Source organism: Apodemus sylvaticus, chromosome 5 (genome assembly GCF_947179515.1).
Source record: "Apodemus sylvaticus chromosome 5, mApoSyl1.1, whole genome shotgun sequence".
NCBI classification, from domain to species: Eukaryota; Metazoa; Chordata; class Mammalia; order Rodentia; family Muridae; genus Apodemus; species Apodemus sylvaticus.
Genome location: NC_067476.1, coordinates 71,565,179 through 71,571,445, shown reverse-complemented (window position 1 = coordinate 71,571,445; position 6,267 = coordinate 71,565,179). Strand labels below are relative to the sequence as shown.

Below are 6,267 nucleotides of genomic sequence, written 5' to 3'. Positions count from 1 at the left end.
CCTAAAATTAATTTTTTAAAAAAGGCAGTTAACCATTAGCCAATGACCATAAAATAGTTTGGTTGGTTGAAGTATTACAAGAAAGTATTAGCAGTAAGCCAATCTGTACTTCTCATCTTCGAAATTGCCTGCACAGTGATCATAACAGCAGAAGTAAAAAGTAGGTTTTTTTTTTTTTTTGGTTGTTGTTGTTTCAGCCATTCCAACAATGAGATGACAAAATATTTTAGCTTTGAGTTTAAAATATCACGTGGATACTCTCATTTTTCAGATGACCATATCCACAGAACCTGAACTAAACCAAGGGAAAGGATGAGCAATGTTACAGAATTCATCCTCCTGGGCTTGACCCAAGACCCAGATCTGCAGAAACTCTTATCTATTGTGTGCTTACTGATCTATTTGATCACACTGGCAGGTAACATGCTCATCTCAGTCACCATCTTCATCAGCCCAGCCCTGGCTACTCCCATGTACTTCTTCCTGTCCTATTTGTCCATCATAGATGGTTTCTACTCCTCTTCCATAGTGCCCAAAATGATCTATGACCTAATCTCTGAGAAGAGCACCATATTCATCAATGGCTGCATGACTCAGCTTTCTGCTGAGCACTGTTTTGCTGCAGCTGAAATCATCTTGTTGATTTCCATGGCCTATGATCACTATGTAGCCATCTGCAAGTCCTTACACTACATGACCATCATGAGCCAACACGTATGTATTTTCTTAGTGGTAGCAGCTGGTATCCTGGGGTTTGTCCAAGGAATGATACAGACTATATTTATATCCCAATTACTCTTCTGTGGCCCCAATACCATTAATCACTTTATATGTCATTTAATCCCACTCCTGGAGTTGGCCTGCACTGACACTCACATTCTGGGGCTCCTGATTGCTGCCAACAGCGGGTCACTGTGTTTACTCATTTTCTCTGGCTGTTTTCTATGTGGTCTTCCTTCGCTCCCTGAGGAATCACAGTTCAGAAGGGCGTTGCAAAGCCCTGTTTACCTGTGCCTCTCTTGTCACTGTTGTTGTCTTATTCTTTGTACCTTGTTCATATGTGAGACCAGTGATCTCCTTCCACATTGACAAAGTTGTGAGTGTATTTTACACCCTAGTGACACCTCTGTTGAACCCTTTAATCTATAGCCTCAGAAATGAGGAGGTCAAAAATGTTATGAAGAAGCTCCTGGGTCAAATCAGGTCAAACACTGGTTAAATAAAATTAGGCATTTTCTATAGTAAGGCAGGAATACCTAGTGATGTAACCTATAGAGTTTTTTTCTCTAAGTGACTTAAATTGATATAGTCAATTACACTTTGAATCAGAATTAGCACAGGAATAATTTGATTAGTGGAATGGGAACAGTATAATTACACTTGTAGAAAATGTGTATGACCACATCAAAATGATAAGGGTTTCTATGACATTGAAATTTTATTAATTCTTTATATTTAAAATCTGTAAATTCTGTTCCAATTTTTTATGGTATCTAAAGTAATTTGTTGTAAAAATGCCCACCCTAGCCCCTGTAAGATGTATTTCTGTTATCTTACCACATCTTTGGAGTTCTTATCCCTACTTCTCTTAGTGCCTTCTGTTTCTTGCTTTTAATAGCCTGTAGTGATCTTTGTTCTTTTCTCAACTTCAGTGAGACAAAGACAACAAGTGCTGAGGAGGATGCAGGGAAAGGGGAACCCCTATTCACTTTGATTGAAAGTTAACCTAATGCACCCACTGTGGAAATCAGCTATGTTTTCCCCCAAAAAACTAAAAATAAAACAATATGAACCAGGTATAACTTTCCTGGGCATTTCCTCAAAGGGCATTAACCTACAGCCAAGACATTTGTACAACCGTAAGCTGTTGCTCTCTTCATACTTAGAAACTTAATTTACCAATGTGTATAAACCAATTGATACATCAATAAAGGAAATGTGGTAAAATACATAATGGAATTTTATTTCACACAAAAATGAAAATAAATAATTTTCTTATTAGTGATTGAGTCTAAAGCATATTATGTTAAATGAGATAATCCAGGTCCAAAGTGACAAATATTTTGTTCTCTTTCACCTGTGGATCTAACCTGAACTTTTATATTTCTGAAATTAAAATCCTTGTAGAGCTCTGAAAGCAACAAAGGATACAAAAGGGTATTTAAAAGACAGGAAGTTTTTTAGAGGGGGAGGAGTAGAAAAACATATTTGATGTGAAAATTGGGATACAAATACTAGGGGTTGAAATATTTAAGTGGGGATTGGAGGAAGGGTGAGGGAAGGTGGGAGTAGTGGGGAATAGGTGGATAAAAAAGAACCCTACAGATGTATGAAAACTCTATGGAAACCTATGACTATAAAAACTATCTGATTAAAAAGATAGAACCTGGGTCAAAGCCACTATTGGTTGACTGTTTTCTGCATTGATTTCCATTGTGTTTGTTTTTAATTACTGATTATATTTTTTGAGATTATAATGCAGTTACATATTTTCTCCCTCCATTTATCCCTCCAAATGCTCCTGTATAATGCTTCTTACTGTCTTTCAAAGTCATGGCCTCTTTTTGTAAATAATTTTTACATATTTGTTATACATATGTGAGATATATCTAGATCTTGATCTAATTTATATATATGTATATATAATTGAAATCAGAGCCAAAACTATCATGGATTTTGCTTTGAGATTGTCTCCTAATAATGTCTGAAACTATACCCATAAAGTCCCACTGACATGACTGCCACACATGAACTGACAAGGATAACAGCAACAGACATGCTAATGAGAACAGAGAAAGGCACAGAGGACTCAACCCTACATACACATACACACACACAAACCTCAGGCAACTAAGGAGTGTTAAAAGCAGGAGAAATAGCCTTCATCAGGGAAGAACATACCAATACCAAAAATGGTCTTTGCTGAAAATATATATACAAGTAATACAATTTTTCAAAAGAATTTAACAAGTGGAGTTTAACATGATGCTCTCAGAAGCCATAGTTTAATAAGCAAAATCAATCCTAGTATCCCCATCATCCTAGGGGAAAACCAAATACTGTTTTTCTGCTAAAGGAATATAGCAGTAAAATGACTCCGCCATACTCATAGATCAGTGCTTCACTCACCCATCATAAGAGAAGTCTGGCCTCCAAGGCCTGGTTGCCCCCAAGAATGAGAGAATCTGCATGCACAATCATCCTCAATTTAAAACTATTGGATAAATAAAAATGCCAAAAGCTAATAGTGAGGCAGAAGTGACATAGGCAGGGTTTGGATTTCCAAGGAATGAAGTCTGAGGGAACACTTAAAGAGATTGAGGAAACTGAGGAGGTGGTGAGAGGAGAAGATGCCATAGGGTAAGAATCTTAATATCATGGTGATGATGGGTGATCAGTTGGAGTTAGAACAGTCCAGACAGAATATAGTAAGTAATAACTCAGGGTTATCCATAGGAAAGTTGATTCTAATAGGATAGAGGGTAGATATCTGCTTTAGTTCTAATAAAGGCTTATTATAAATTAAAGGTCACAAGTATCTTTTATTTGGGAATTGTATAACCAAAGATAGGGTAGAAGCCCCTGATTAGGATTAAATATTTTCAGCAACAATATCCCATTAAATGTCCATTGTTTCTTTATTTCATTTTAAAACCTTTAAACATTTTTCTAGTTCTTTATAAAATATGTAATGATTTGCTGTTAGCCAGTTTGATCCCAGTGTTTAGTACTTATTCTTCTGAGGTACCTCTATTTTGATTCTTCTTGTCCAACCTCACAATATCCCCCTCTTTCCAGTCTTTGCAGACTCTATGACCACTGTTCTACTCTCAGCATCAATCAAAATAAAGCTTCTTGGCTTTGGAATTTTTTATTTGAATATTATATTTTTATTATCTCCATCGCTTTCTATCACCCATCCAACTACTTACTTCTTTTTGGACAGTGTGTGTGTTTGGGTATGTTGTGCTTTCATTTTCATTAAATTCTAAAAAGTTTTTGATTCCTTTCCTTATTTTTTCCTTGACCAAGGTATCATTGAACAGAGAGAACATTGTTCAGCTTCCATAAGTATGTGGGCTTTCTGTTATTTTTGCTGCTATTAAAGACCACCCTTACTCCATTGTGATCTGATAGGAGGCAAGGGATTATTTCAATCTTTTTATATTTGTTGAGGTGTTTTGTTATATGGTCGATTTCAGAGAAGGTTCCATGAGGTGCTGAGAAGAAGGTATATTCTTTTTTTAATTTTTTTATTCAATATATTCTTTATTTACATTTCAAATGATATCCCCTTCCCTACATCCCCCTCCCTGAAAGTCCCATAAGCCCTCTTCCCTCCCCCTGTTCCCCAATCACCCCTTTCCCGCTTCCCTGTACTGGTATTCCCTTTCACTGCTGCACTGAGCCTTTCCAGGACCAGGGAACTTGCCTTCCTTCTTCTTGGGCATCATTTGAGATGTGAATTGTTTCTTGGGTATTCTGAGTTTCTGGGCTAATATCTGCTTATCAGTGAGTGCATGCCATGTGTGTTCTTTTGTGATTGGGTCACCTCACTCAGGATGACATTCTCCAATTCCACCCACTTGTCTATGAATTTCATGAATTCATTGTTTTTAATAGCTGAGTATATCTATTAAATCCATATGGTCCAAAACTTCAATTAGTTTTACTGTGTCTCTGTTAAGTTTGTGTTTCCCACCCCAAATACAAGGGTGCCCTCATTCATAAAGGAAACTTTACTAAAGCTCAAAGATCATATTGCACCTAACATAATAATTGTGGGTGACATCAACACTCCACTCTCACCAATGGACCAATCAGGAACACAGAAACTAAACAGGGAGACAGTGAAACTAATCGAAGCTTTGGACCAATTGGAGTTAATATATATATATATATATATATATATATGTATATATATATATATATATATATAACTTTTCATCCCAAAGCAAAAGAATATACCTTTTTCTCAGCACCTCATGGTACCTTCTCCAAAATCAAACATATAGTTGGTCACAAGATAGACCTCAACAAATATAAGAAGATTGAAATAATCTCATGCCTCCTATCAGATCACTATGGAGTAAAAGTGGTTTTTAATAACAGTAAAAATAACAGAAAGTCCACATACACGTGGAAACTGAACAATACTCTACTCAAGATACCTTGGTCAAGGAAGAAATAAAGAAAGAAATCAAAGATTTCTTAGAATTTAATGAAAATGAAGGCACAACATACACAAATCTATGGGACACAATGAAAGCAGTGCTAAGAGGAAAACTCATAGCTTTGAGTGCCTCCAAAAAGAAATTCAAGAGAGCATACACTAGAAGATAAACAGAACAACTGAAAGCCCTGGAACAAGAAGAAGTTAATTCCTGAAGACAGGAAATCATCAAACTCAGGGCTGAAATCAATCAAGTAGAAACCAAGAGAACCATACAAAGAATCAACAAAACCAAATGCTGGTTCTTTGAAAAAAATCAACAAGCTAGATAAACCCTTAGCCAGACTAACCAAAGGGCACAGAGAAAGTATCCAAATTAACAAAATTAGAGATGAAAACGGAGATATTACAACAGAAACCGAGAAAATTAAAAAAAATCATCAGATCCAACTACAAAAACCTGTACTCAACACAACTGGAGAATCTGGAGGAAATGGACATTTTCTTAGACAGATACCAATTACCAAAATTAAACCAGGATCAAATAGACCATCTAAACAGACCCATAACCCTAAAGAAATAGAACGGGTCATAGATAGCCTTCCGACCAAAAAAAGCACAGGACCAGATGGTTTCAGTGCAGAATTCTATCAGACCTTCAAAGAAGACTTAACACCAATACTCTTCAAACTTTTCCACCAAATAGAAACAGAAGGAACACTACCCAACTCCTTCTTTGAAGCCACTGTTACGCTGATACCAAAACCACACAAAGATCCAACTAAGAAAGAGAATTTCAGGCCAATTTCCCTTATGAATATCGATGCAAAAATACTAAATAAAATTCTTGCCCACCGAATCCAAGAACACATCAAAATGATCATCCACCATGATCAAGTAGGGTTCATCCCAGGGATGCAGGGATGGTTCAATATAAGGAAATAAATAAATGCTATCCACTACATAAACAAACTCAAAGAAAAAAAACACATGATCATTTCATTAGATGCTAAAAAAACATTTGACAAAATTCAGCATCCTTTCATGCTAAAAGTCTTGGAAAGGACAGGAATTCAAGGCCCACATCTAAACAT

At 36.3% G+C, this 6,267-nt stretch overlaps 1 pseudogene; it reads left to right on the top strand.

Moving 5' to 3' along the window:
- Positions 1 to 309: 309 nt before the first annotated feature.
- On the top strand, positions 310 to 1,219 carry LOC127684855 (olfactory receptor 4C45-like; annotated as a pseudogene).
- Positions 1,220 to 6,267: the final 5,048 nt, after the last annotated feature.